Source organism: Convolutriloba macropyga, chromosome 8 (assembly GCF_964194025.1).
Source record: "Convolutriloba macropyga chromosome 8, txConMacr16.3, whole genome shotgun sequence".
Taxonomy (NCBI): domain Eukaryota; kingdom Metazoa; phylum Xenacoelomorpha; order Acoela; family Convolutidae; genus Convolutriloba; species Convolutriloba macropyga.
In genome coordinates this window covers 48,842,241-48,856,596 of record NC_134475.1, presented here as the reverse complement: position 1 = coordinate 48,856,596, position 14,356 = coordinate 48,842,241, and the positions used below count along the sequence as shown (strand labels likewise).

Below are 14,356 nucleotides of genomic sequence, written 5' to 3'. Positions count from 1 at the left end.
CGTCAAAAATGGGACCAAATATGCTTTCTTAGCCCCCTCTCTTTAAAATAGCTGGAAGTAGACGACTATATCCTCCGGAAATGTTCTCAATGAGCTCAAATATGAGCTGGTTGTACTACCACTGGCTTTAAGAGTCTTCTGGAATTAAAGTTTTTCTAGTTTCTTGCAAAACTAAACGCGAAGATTATACAAAATGAATCATTTTTTTTGATATACAGAAAAATTTCGTTCACAAACTGATCTTTTAAACAATTGATTAGTTTCTCAGACGCGCGAAAACATCAGGGCTGATCTTGATATCACAATTGATCCTTACAATGAAAATTTCTTAAGATTTTGATGGGCGCGGCCTATTTTTCAATATTTTACTGCAATTATAGTTTTAATGTTCATTACTGACAAGAGTTTCAAATCAAGGCTTAATTATGGACAGATATTGTTTACAAAAATGAGGACCAACTAATATGTTTTGTTTTCAGAGTTAAGCTCACGGTTTTTTTGGCTTTGACCAAAGACTTTCCTAAAATTTTATGGACTTCTTATATTTTGTTTTCGTTTATTATATTTTTGTAGTCGAATCAATTAGTTTCCCAATCAAAGATCCGATTGGCTGCTTTAGCAGGTATAAGTGAACCTAGACAACGTTTTAATTTGTTATCTAAGTCTCTCTTGACTTTGCACATATGTGTTCTTATTTTAAGGAATTGTCGATAATGTTTTGAACTTTGCTATTATTTTGTCCAATGTCTCTCAACTTCTGGCATAGTCAGAGTACAAAAGACCAACGCCCATTTTTTGTGAGTTATAAATTGATGTCTTTCAACGGTTTTATATTTAACTAGTGGTTTCTTTTCCGGGAAACTAACAGTTTTCGAAAAAATTGATTATTAAGTATACTTGCATTTTTTATAGGATCATTATGTTTCCTTGTTGAATGATGTTCCAAATAGGCGCAACTGATTTTGTAAATTATTGTTAAAAAAGTTTATGCTTTTATGGACTGAGACACATTTGTCTCGCAAAATTTTGGTGGATATATTTGTACGACATATACCTTAAAAACGATAGATCTAAATTGCTTTCCACAAAACGTATTATTGAACCTATTTTAACATTTCATTTTATAGCTATTTGTTTAAATGATTTTAAATGAAATTTTAGGAAAAATATAAGATTTTTTCAATGCCTTTTTTTCTCATTTAGTCATCATTTAACTCAACCTAAGTAAAATTAAGTCTCAACTAACTTTGTTGAATACAATATTAACTTCCGTTTTTTATAATTTTGACTGATGGCTTTGACTTTTCATAGGAAGTTTGAATTTCATAAGAAGTTTTCGAATTTTTGACGCTGTTCATTTTTTGGGTTTCTTTTTGTTGTCATTATTAGGAAACGTTTTTTTTATGTCGATTTATGAGGAAGGCCCCTTGATGGTCAGATGAGAAGCAAGTAAGGAGTAACAGTTTTGGCAGATAACACGTTATAATTATTGTATCTTCAACACTGATGTTGTGAAATTGTTAGTAAAGTTTTGGTTTCTGCTTGTATTTATTGTTATTTTGTAGTCTTGTGACTTAGTATCCTTAATTACAAGCGATAGTGGTTTCTTGAGGTGTTGCAAGATAATTCGTTTCTTTTAGTTGAAATCTTCTGTCTCTTATTACTTTTGAGCTTCACCATTCTTTTATTATGATTTTTCGGTCGCTTTGTAGCTTAGTTAAAGCCAGGTTTCAACTCGGTTCCAGCTAATTCTAGTTTAATCTTTATAACCGTTTTAGTTTCAACCATTTCTTTCTCGGCTTTGTTCCTACCAGTTTTCATAAAATATTTGTGATCTATATATTTTTGTACTATTTTAATGGTAGGTCCCAATGGCTTCAGAAAACTGCGCAATCGAACATTTTAATGTTCTTAGTGTCAAAAAATTTAAGGTTTTAACGGCTTGACTGCTACTTTCGCACAATTTTTTTTTGAACTTTTTAATTTTGCCGATAATTGTCTTGTAGTCGTATGACGTACATCGGATAGTGACAGGTCTTAATTGCATCCTATGAAAATATAAATGAACATTTTAGTGATTTCAGTTAATATCTAATGATTTTAATTAACTTGAATTTGATTGTTTTCAAAAATAGAAACTTTTTCTGAAATTCGCCCCTTTTTGCTCTTTTTTTGTCGACCTGTTACCCATTCGCTTTGAGGACAGGTCCCATATCTATCCTTTTGAAGTGTAGGTTAATTTGTTGGTTGTCTGATGCGAGTTTGATTTTGGCCTTGTTTTTTTATTATAGACATCAGATTTGAGTCGTAATTAATGTTTCTTTTTGATTTTTTTTATTGTTTTTTAGTAGTCCTATTAAGAACAAGTTTTATCTGCCCTCTAACCTGGCGTCCTTTGATTCCACTGGTGGTTTGTTGAAGGATATGATTGTTTTTGGACGTTTTCTATCTCTTCCTCTTTCGGTAGCCAATTAAGTCAAGAATGTGGATGAGCGGGGTCGGAACATTATGTGCGTAAGCACATTACTAAGCCTCCTTGTTTTATACTAAGGCTCAAACAATCTCACAAAAACAGAAATATATTCAAAAACTAAATTTTAATTGCGAAACTATATTGCAGAAGCACCTTCATATAAGAAAGCCGAACACAACTCAAAATCTAACTATCTAAAATCAAGTTATACTATTTTTATGAGTCATACAGATGACCGATTGTAAGTGCTAAGTCTTTCACCCCTATTTTATATCAGTTTTGTGACTAATTTGGCATCTATTTATCTCGCGTACTGAATAGATTTCTTTAGATTCTCCAAAGTCAAAAACATGACCATATTCCAAGCAATCAGTCGCGATCCATTGAAAGATACACCTCTGTAAAACCCTCTAATTCCATTCTCCTTCCATATTTTTCCAATGCAATCTCCCAGATTTCTGTACTGTCCGGGTTTCGAGTTCGAATAAACTGTTTTCAAGACGTCAGCCGGAGAACTGACCATGGTTGCCAAAATTCCGGTGCAAACAGAACACACAACGAAACACGGCCACTCGTCTTTCATTAAGTTGTTACGTAACATGAAGCTTTTGATTATGTCATAGAAGCCGATTTCTGCAACGTTTACAGCCATGTTACGTAATGCTCCGGGGCATGTACCCCGCCATAGACCTTTTTGAATTCCTTCCTTTGTGTAAATTTCCCTATAGGCCTGGGAAGTTGATTTGTAAGTATCTAAGCTCGCCTGGGTCCGGACTTTCACCACGTCTGTGGGTTGCCCGATGAACACAGCCAGACATCCGGTTGTAGATGCGGCTAGAATTTTAACTGAATTTGGTGTGAATTTCGGGTCATCAGTTACGCCAAGGAGTCTGCAGTACTCGGATTTGACTAAGTCGTAACAGCCAAATTTAACCGAGGCCATTATCATTTGTCGCTGACAAGCTGCTGTTAAGCAAACCCTTCCCCCAAAAAAGGCGCGCAGCCCGCCCGCTTTGTAAGTATTATGCACGATTTGAGATATTTGTGCGTTGTTCGTGACGCTTTTGGCAAAGTTTCTGGAAACGGTTCTGCTTGTACTGTTTTTGGTTAAAGTCTGGGCTTTGACTTTTAAGGTGTCGAGGGGTATTGTGATTAGTTCGGCCGTGCAGCCCGCAACGCCCCCGCTAAGAACCTGGGCCGTGTTAAGGGCTCGCGTTTTTACTGAGTTGTAGTCGGCGGCGGGTTTGTTACTCGTGCCGCCCCGTGGCGGGCTCGGAATTCGTGTCGGAAACTGTTTAGGAATAAATGACATTTTTGAATTGTTCCCTTATTTCAGAGAATATGTGAAGCTAAAATATATGTGCCGAATAAATTCTCGATGTAAGTTTTCAAAGGACAGTAACTTACTTTTGGTGAATTTCAAATGTTCTGACGGTTTACAAAACTTGCGTCAACTTGCAATTGTTTTTCTAGTTTTTATTTTCAACTATGTATCCGTTCGGTCACCGATTAATTAATTTTATGCGACCAACTTTTTGATAGTTTGAAAGAAAAGAATTATACTCTTCGATAGAAAGATGCGTGACTACGTAAATACACTGTATTCGAAAATAATAATCAGGCGTGTTTGTAATCTGATTCGTTTGTTTGACTCAGCTTAACAGTAATCCGAAAACACCCTTTGAGAAAATCGTAGTTTTCACTGATGAGAGTTCTCTGTAAATTTGTCTCGATTTCTTTCCCCTGTTCAAGTAGAGGGTGGGTTGCGGGTAAAATAACCAATCAGTGAAAGGTATATGTAATTAGGGGGAGTAATTTTAGGCTGACTTCAAATTCAGTGGACACTCACTGAACATTGAGTCACAGAATGAATTCAGTAATGAACAGCGTAATAGTGTATTCGCTTCTTTATCCGAACAAGAATTATTTTTTCAATTTGGACCGTTTTTAAAATCAAATAGCTCATAAAAATCTTGTGATCCGAAGAACTGACGCAACTAACTCAACTATTGACAAATAGTGAGAAAAAGAATAAATGTTCGCTTTCAACTGGCAGAGTTGTTTTTAATCAAAAATTATAAACAAAAGGTCGGACAATTAGTAATTGAAGGTATTTTGCGCTCAAAGTGAAGTTATTTGAAGGGCGTAAGTAAAAGTCGGCCAATATTCTAGAATTTTGATGGTAATTTATTTGCTCGACTTTGCACTTAGCAAACAGAACACTCAAAAGGTTTTTGACCGAAGATGACCTTAACAATTCAAAATTTCCCGACTTTTGAACCCACTATTAAACTTGGGTTTCGCGGCGGCAAATTATACCTTTTTTAGATTATAGCATCAAATTGACAAATTATGACTGATTCTTTTTTTAGGAAGCGGCAACAGTTTTCGCTTTTCATAAACTGATTTTTAAGGAGATATTTTAAATTCTGTTACAATTAGAAAACGAATGAAATCTGCTACGAGAAGCTAATACGAAATGCAAAACTATGTCATTGAATGTCCTTCTATGGTAAGATGAAGACTGTATTATGACACCACGTACAATGGCGTGACTCGAATAAGTAAACGAAACGCCCCCAGCAGTAGCCAATCAGAAATCGGAATTTGGTTACAACTGATCAAAACCGCTGATGAATAAGTCAACAATAAGTTGCGGTATTCTTCAGTTCAATTTATGGTAAATATTCCCACATAAATGATAAAGAAAGAGCTAAGTCAGTTTGAGATATTTGCTGACACGACTTTGACAATATCATATGATTCAGTTTTTGGATAGTAGCAGTAGTAAAAGTATCAGGATATGAAGGAAATTATGGTTTCCATCTATGGTGGTAAGATGGAATTTTTATGGTTTTTATGGTCACATGTGGTCGATCACATCTTGGCTTTGCGTGTAGGAGGAATGAATGCTTTGTTTTTTAGCCAGAAAGTTAAAGTTCAGTCAGATATAACAAGTAAATAGAGGACATTAATTATACGAATGCGTGCGGAATTCGGTGTGACGTAAGGACTGGGTTATTGCCCAAAATTTTGAATAAATAAATAACAGCTGTCCTTGAAATCAGGGGAGTTTATTTATCAATAATTTATTGTTTTGAGGGTAAATTTATAGGAGTTTTTTAGATTAGGGGAAGCCAATGAAATGTAAAAGAGTACTTTTACTTAATGGAATTTGCAACCTAAGTTCATAAATTTGAAATTGTTGAAGGGCAACTGAATAACCTGTAGTATAGCTGTCTTTTATGACGTTTATAATGCACCCATGCCTGGGTTAATATTAACAACGATTGGTGGAAAATTCTGGAAAATGGGACGAGCGAAATAATGGATCGGGTAATCGTAAAGGTACCACAGAAAGGAAATGTTAAACGAAGGTTGTCGCTGAAATGTTTAAATTGGAATAAAATGTTCACGCAGGTATTATATTTGTTCACGCTGCAGAAATATTTTTGCTTTCAGTGGCATATTTTTGCTAATCTGAAGCAATTAAAAACGCGCTGAGTGAATTATTTATTTACCGCGTGAACAAATTATGCTATAGGCATATGTCTTATCTTTTTGAGCAAGGAAAAATGAAGGAAATGTATACCTTTTGTGTATGGTGGATAAACAACTGGCGCCGTTTTCCTTGAAAAATTTAAGCGAAACGGTTCCCCGAGAGATTTAAAAATTAAAGCATTAAATTGACTAGCGGGGGTAAGTCGCGCCAATTAAATTGAAGCTTTTTTGGTTTCAAAAAGACGATGTTTTGCGTCAATTAAAAGCGATGAATAATTGAAAGCACTATGATATGTATAAGAGCCTGAAATAATATTGGTTTGATATCACGGATAAATATTTATCATCATAATTCCATTGAAGATTTTATACAACTTCATTTTATAGTACTATCATGCAAAAAATATGCATCCAAAAAACTTGGTCAAATTTCAAGCTAAATCAGTCATTTGTTTTGAACTCATGAACACAGAACATAGTAGCTCATGAATACAGAATTAAACAGATGTCGTGATTTTTGTTTTAGCATTCAATTTCAATGGTTCTAAACCTCAAAACTTATTTTTAAGAAGAGTCGGTGTTCATATAGATACAACAATTGGCCAAAATATGAGAGAGCAGTTTCTATCTGTAGTGTTTCACTCAGTACAATGAATCTTGAAATTTGTACCAAGTTATTGCTTAGTTTGTGGCACAAACCGGAAATATGATATCAGAGTTCACGTTTAAATAACTTTTTTTGCGCCGCCGAGGTGGGGGGGGGGGGGGCAAATAGAATGGGATTATTATATGTTTGTTCGTCCTCTAATGATCACAGGAGGTTACTCCTAAAAAATAGGCAAACCTGGTTCACTGTAAATTGATTAAATTCTGATAGAACGAGACATAAAATTGATTTATGGCAAGTTTTAATACCAATTTTCTGCTCTGTGAGATATCGGCTGACGATAAAGTTTGCGTTATGCAATACTATAGTTTGATACAGCACTACCAAATACAACTGAAGGAAAAACCAATCGCACAAGCACGTGATAGTCCCCCAAACACAGCCTTTGCGGATAACATCGCATGACCGTGTGGTCATAAAATTTAGTTACTAAAATTAACTACGGAAACGAAAGTACGCTTTTAGAACAGTAATATTATAACAAAATTCTGCTCTAACTAACTTGCGTTGTGGTTAATACTTCACAAGGAGTAACTGAGGACAAAACAAGGAACTATTATTGATTACCAGCGTGTGGAGTCTATGCCCTTAGTTGAATTACGGGCAAAACTGGGGTGATATGTTGAACAGCTGAAGGACAAAATGTCACTAACAAAGCTTTTTGCCGTGAACTTTGCTTTTCGATCGATTCAATAAGAATAAAATAATATTAATTGCTCTCGAACAAAATTTGAAGCAATTGTAAACGTGTTGGTCTTTTTGTAAACAAATGCGTCTTTCTTATGCAAAATTTTTGTTTGACAGTTTTTGCGCTTTTGTTTTAGAACATTCTGTGATTTCTTCAGTGAATTTTCTATGCTTTAGTTCTTCATTTTTGAGTGATCTGAGTTGCTCTCGTTAAGAAATAAAGTTTGTCGCTAGAATCGATTGTGAGTGAAAGCGAAGGAAAATGTGACTGAAAGTTTAAGAAGTCAGACTGCCAACTTGGAGGGCAGTGGAAAAATTCTAAGCTACCCCCCGAACGAAAAATTCTAAGCTACCCCCCCATCTAAAGTAAATTGATCGAGCCTGTCGTTTGAGAGCAATTCATCCGACTTTGGTCGGCTCATGTCTATATTTCTGCTATCATTTATCAGATGAGAACGTAATTATCTGTTAAGGAAGGGAAGTATCTCCTGTTCGAAATTCATGAATATTTTCCCTGGTTTTTGATTGTTTCTATTTTTTTTTATTTTAACGGATTTCTAAGACGTTTCACTGCTTTGGCAGAGGATTTCAGGATTTCACAGCTTTTTAGGCCGCATTTTGATGAGACCTTGATCCAGAATCACTATATGACATTTTTTTTTGAGATGGCCTGACTTTTTGAGACTTAAAATTTCAAGCATTGGTATAAACACTAATTATAGAAAGTGAAACCGTGAGATTTTTGATAAAATACAGACCTAAAGCTTGCAGCCTGATTGAGATCTAGCATTCAATCTAGATGTATTGGGCAACATACCAGATCAGTATTTTTAATGAATTTTTATTCCTTGAAAATTTTCCAGTTTCTTTCCCAGTTTCTTTGTTACTATTTGAACATTTTCCTTCAAATAGTATTTTGACTTTTCAGTGAAACAAGAAAGCTAGTAATGTACTTTCGCACATAATGTTCCAACCCGTCTTGTCCCGAACAATCTGTTAAAAACTCGACAACATCAGATCTGTTTATGCCTACCTTCATATCCTTCCTACAAAATACTTTTATATAAACATTTAAATTTTTGCAAGGGAAGCAATTGGGGATTTTTATTTCAATTTTATATATAGAAGCTGTTTGAGTGCCGCAATATAACTGAAGCCTCATGAGCTGAGCTGCTTAAAAATGGGAATGAAAAAGCGGTTTTAATTACACGAATTAAAAAGTCCAGTAGGACAAATTTACTAAAAAACTCAGTGATCTGAGAAAATTTTGCGTAGCCAAAATGAACATGGCTATAATAATTGTTTCAAATTTCGTTCGAGAGAATTTCAAAATTGACTTTTATTTTTTAAATAATCCTCCAAATTTTGACCTTACAACTTACCGTTGGTCTGCTCTAGTGAAATGTTAAGTTTGAGAAATGTAATATTGAAGAATCTTTGAGAAAAAAAATTGTTTGTCATCGCAAAACCGCGGGAGAGATAAATGAGTTTACTTTTATGAAGCGTTTGAAACAGCAAGATAAAATTCAATCCTTTTCAAGTTTTCTAATAGTTTCTCATCTGCTTTTCTGATAGGTTTGGGAAATTAGATCAACTCTGGTAACATATTTTCGGAAAAATTGGATTCAAATGAATCGATAACTTTGTTTTACAACAACCATTTTTGAAATTTGAACAGCTAAGGGTTTCACAGGCTAATAGCAAGTGCCGACCAAAAGCGTAGAGTGTCTCCAGCAAAACTCTGATCAGATCCTTTTTAGCAACAATAGGAAGCTAAATAAATGAAAACTGAGAAAGTTAAAACTTTTAGCAGTATGCATTAACATTAGGATTTTACGTTTTAGCATAAACCAAGAGAGATGAAAAATAGATTAAATTTGGCGACATCAACATTTAATAAAATTTTTGTCTTTTTTATTCTACCCCATTTACCAAATGTGCTTTCCTTTTTCAGGTCCATTTTTTATTGTAGATTCAATTTACTATATCCACTACCTGTGAACAGTTGATAAATGTTTTCAATTCTTTTTCCTAGTCAAGCAACGCTTGTTACTAATGGCGTAATTATTGGCGTATTAGTGAAAAAAGAAGGGTATATGGAAAAGTTTCTACTTTCGTTTTTTTAGGAGAAATTAGAATTGAAAAAATTTCTACCAGAATCACAGACAGAATTGAGTTTTTCAAGAGTTCTCTAAACATACAGTTTTTGTATCCATCCGCAAAATATATCTATCGGCCAAAGTTGGCTTAACAAAAATGGGGCTGGTGTAAAGTATAAAGTTTTTAGCCACCGAACGCATTGGGAGGACTGAAGCAAAAGAATTCTCCATTGGTATTTTTTCAATGGTAAAGAGGGAATTCTGAGGAATTTTTCAATGGTCACCAGGTTGTCACACAGGATAATTCTTTCTTTGGCATGAGTTGGACACATTTTAATTTGACACCCACAAAGCATAAATTTCTTCAGGGAGAGCTTTTCAATTAAACGGAACGAATAATATCGTGGTTCAAAATTTGAGTACCGAGCAGGGGGTTTTTACATAAAAAAATTGCCTAGAAAAATAACATTATGCCTAAAATTATCGAAAAATTACCCCTCAAATCAGCAAATGTCTGAATGTTCTGCAAAGAATAGCGAAATAAATGAGTTACAATACCTCAAAGAACTAAACTGCTATTTGAGAAATTCAACATAACATAATAATTGTTATCTTTAAAACCAAACTTGGCACTACACTGAAGAAGACTGAACCAAGACAATAGCATCTCAACCAGAATAACGAAAATTTAAAAACTCTTGAGAAACTATACATTGGCCACATATATCTGAAAACCTTGATAAAAATTCCAAAAAAGAATGAACAGAATGACAAAATTTTTACTCCTGTCTTCCGCTAAGAAACATCACTAGTCGTTGGCATAAAATTTTTAATGTCTCATTTTGAGGACATTCATTGGCTATATATCAACAATTAGTGATCTATGCTTAAGATAACCTAACTCAGATTAAAATTGAAGTGAAACTTTTTGCCAAATGTTTTATATCAATTGCTGATTGAGCCATTGAGTTAAAAAATACTTTATTCTTATTTGGTTTATAAATACACACACACACACACACACACACACACACACATATATATATATATATATATATATGCATATATATATATATATATATATATGTATATAATTTTTATTATTATATATTTTTATATAGTATTATTTGTAAATTTGTTTATTTTTGTATATATATATATATATATATATATATATATATATGTATACATATGTATATATATATGTATATATATATATATATATATGTATATATATATATATATATATATATATATATATATGTATGCATATGTATATATATATATATATATAATCTGTCGTACTCATTGCGTCTGAAAGTAGCTAGACTTTTATTTTTTTAAAAAAATAAAGAAAATGGAGAGATACTTAATCTTGATTTTTATCAAATTAGGGCAATGAAGAGGCTCCTTAAAAAGACGCTATTTTATAGCGAAATATAATGTTCAATTTCATAGAAATTTTTTACTATTTTGGGTCAATTAAACCAAATGGAAACAAATAGAACTGTTTGATGCATATTGCTCATTTAAGTTGAGTACCCAAATGCTCATAGGGCTAATTAAACTGTTTTACTTGTTGGAAAATTATATTTTTAAATTTATACAAGAAAATGTATCTAGCTTTCAGATTTCTTTGGGAAATTCCGAGGAAAAATATGATCTAACTAACTTTGTGTACTTCTATTGATTTTTCTATTTGATCAGCTTTTTTTTACTATCTAAAATATTTTTTTAGCTCATCAAAGAATAAACCATTCTTTTGTCTGAACACGATTTACGCAACTTTGCTTTTCTCCATACCATAAATGGAATTAAAATCAACTTTTCCTTAAAAACGCGTAATGAAAAATCTATTATTTCGCGGGCGTTTTTGTTTTCCAGAAAAATCTCACTCATGCTAAGATACTGAAACATTTGCTTAGAAAAGTTTGTTGAGCGAAGTGTGTCAGCTTAACCCCCTTAATATGTTCGTAACATGCCATGTTCTAATTTCATCATTTGGAATTACTTTCGCCTTATCCTATGAGCCGTTCCAAAAATAATTCAAGTTGAAGATCTTTTTGAGCACGGTCCTAGTTTTTTTTTGAAATAAATATACAAGTAAGAATCGATATAACCCGAAATTCTCTTAAAGGCAAATTCAAGTTTGACTGAACCGATATTTGATACAGGAGAATGTTTTTTAACAATGATTCCAAACGCGCTCTGTGTTAGTTTTGATAAGCCAACAATCCGAAACATAGTTTACATGCTCTTTATTAACATTTTTGTTTCCTTATTATCTTCAGTTTTTTTATCTGAGTTAATAAATAATATAAAAATTTATAAATTGGCTCTTTTATTACAACTCTCTGTTTAAAGACAATTTATCAAGGGAAAGTACAAGCGAGATTACTGTTTAGCTGAATGGTACCTTTTAAAACGTCTCGTATGCGGAACAGAAAAACGTTTCTTTTTGTGTTTTTGTACAAGAGGAAAATTATTCATTTTTTGGTTGAACTGCACATTAATTTACATCAGGCTTAGGCATTTTAAATGCAAAAAAACGCTAATATGAAGAATCTTGTCACTTATTTTGGCTTCCATAAATATAAGTTCAACCGTATAGAAAACGAATTGAGGAAGATTATCATTGAGGAGAAAAATTGGCTAACATTTGGTGCTCGAAAGTCTTCAGCTGCTGTCTGTAAATTATTCACAAACTTATTAAACTGTTTGATAGCCTTATTAACCTATTGAGAGGAATAGCCATTGCTTGGTTATCAGTAGTGCTTTTTGTTGAAAGTTCAGTTTTCGTATCAGATTGCATGTATTTTAATTAAAAATTTCATCTAGTTTAAAGTTTGTCATTAATTTGAAGTAGTCATTCTAAAAAAACCATGATTTTCTCAAATTTGGGAATCCGAATGGTATTTTGTTGGAAAAGTAATCTGATCTATTTTCTGCATCAAAACCATAACAGTTGTGTCATATATTGCCTTGGGTATTATGTTACCAGTTTAACATGACCCTGGTTGAAATTTCTTTGGTTTCATACAAGAATCATAAATGATTTCATACTGTCCACACTTGGTTTCTTAGTACGATCCTTGTATGAAAGCAAAAAAATCATAAATGATCCTTGTATGATTACCAATGAAATCATGTATGACCCTAGTATTATTACCAAGAATCATATATTTTTCATAAATCTTTTTAACATTTTTGATTTCTTATTTTTTTTTGGTAGGACATCAGCTATGTGATTCCGCGGCATCAATTTATGATCCGCCAAAGGAACCTAACGTACAGTATCATGTGCAAAGTTGGGCACTAAATAAAAAAGCAACTCCGAATAGATAACTAAAGGTTTGATATAATCTGAAGCCGGTTTATAGTTATAAATGCTTATTTATAAAAAACAATTTAAAAAAATTGCATGTGACCTCAATTTCGTTTTATGATCATCTTCAAATTGGAAAGTTAATTTTTTAGCGCATACAAATAATCAAATGTGGATTGCAAATGCGATATAATAATAAGATAAGTCCTCTGACTACATTATACGAGAATGTGTGGCACCAGTCCTTGTTGTATGCTTTATAATTGACCTTGTATCATTTGCAAGAAATTTTTTCATTTTATATGGAAAATGAAAAATACACAGTTTTCAGGCTTTGAAAATTTTTGTATGATCCCTGTATGATTTCTAGGAAATCATTTATGATCGTTGTATGATTACCAAGAATTCATACAAATCATATATGACCTAGTACGATATCAAAAAAGTTGTATGATCGGTGAACCGGGAAGTATTAGGCAATATTATCAGTTTAAAAATTGTTGAATTAGTTAAATTAAACTGTTCAAAATTAGTTTCTTTTGCAGCAGTCAGCCAAAGTTTACTAATTTTCTCAAGGCCTACTATGAGTTCTGCAGAATTAAACTGCCTATGTTTTCTCAGAGCATTCATTGTACTCACGTACTCATGATTTTGTTTGTTAAAAATAAAATTTTAGTTATATGGAATAAAAAATGGGGCTCACAAAAGGACCTTTGGGGTACCGCAGAGCCGTTGTTATCGCACCACAAACAATATTTTTTTGCTGTTTAATAGCCGCCCTCATCTATTCAGCCGGCTATTATAGCGCTCCTATTTTTTTTTTACAATTCAAAGAATTTGAATTGTATTGGGGCGCTGTCTTTTTTTTAAGATCTGTTCACACATTTTCATGATTTTTGAAGTCAAATTGGAGTAGTGATTTTGGTCACGCCGAAACAGGAAATGGAGCGAAAAAGCGAGTGGTTTTGCGGCGTGAATTTTTTTCGCTCTAATTTTAAAGTAGAGTGAGAAAATGGTGTTTGAACAAAAATTCGGTTTCTCGGTAGTGGTTTTTTTTGTTCACATGCGGCAATTTCACTCTGATTTTTACTGTTTTTTCGATTTTTTGGATCGGATTTTTTTCTAAAGTTTTCCCAATCCATTCACAGCTCTTTCTAGGCCTAGTTTTTTTTGTTTGAATTAAATTTTCATTTCTCGCTAGTGGTTTTTTTGTTCACATGCGGCATTTCGACATTGATTTCTTGTTTTTTTCTTATTTTTTGATCTGATTTTTTTAAATGGTTTTCTCAATTCACTCATAGTCCATTCTAGGTCTAGTTTTTCTGTTTAGTCAATGAAAATTCTTTGAATTGTACGTCAGGACTTGTCCTGCTATGTTTTTTTACTTCGTCGAATAAAAAGATGTTTCGCTTTACCTCATTTTGCCGCCTTTTCAACATTTTGCGTGAAATCTTTTTGACTTCTCTAGGCTAGTTTCTCTCTTCTCTCATTCTGCTAAAAGTGATTTTGAACATCAGTTGCTCAATAAAGCAATTCAAAATGAACATAGTCAGTATAAAAAATTGAAGCGAGAAGTAGAAACGGGATAAACCCATAAAGCCCAA

The 14,356-nt window shown here is 33.1% G+C and overlaps 1 protein-coding gene and 1 pseudogene across 3 annotated transcripts in view; one reads left to right on the top strand and one right to left on the bottom strand.

Moving 5' to 3' along the window:
• Positions 1-14,356, top strand: part of LOC142344782 (uncharacterized) — a 140,926-nt gene that overhangs the window by 23,127 nt on the left and 103,443 nt on the right. The gene's annotated exons all lie outside the window — the stretch shown is intronic.
• LOC142344781 (dicarboxylate carrier UCP2 pseudogene) lies at positions 2,579-7,200 on the bottom strand (annotated as a pseudogene).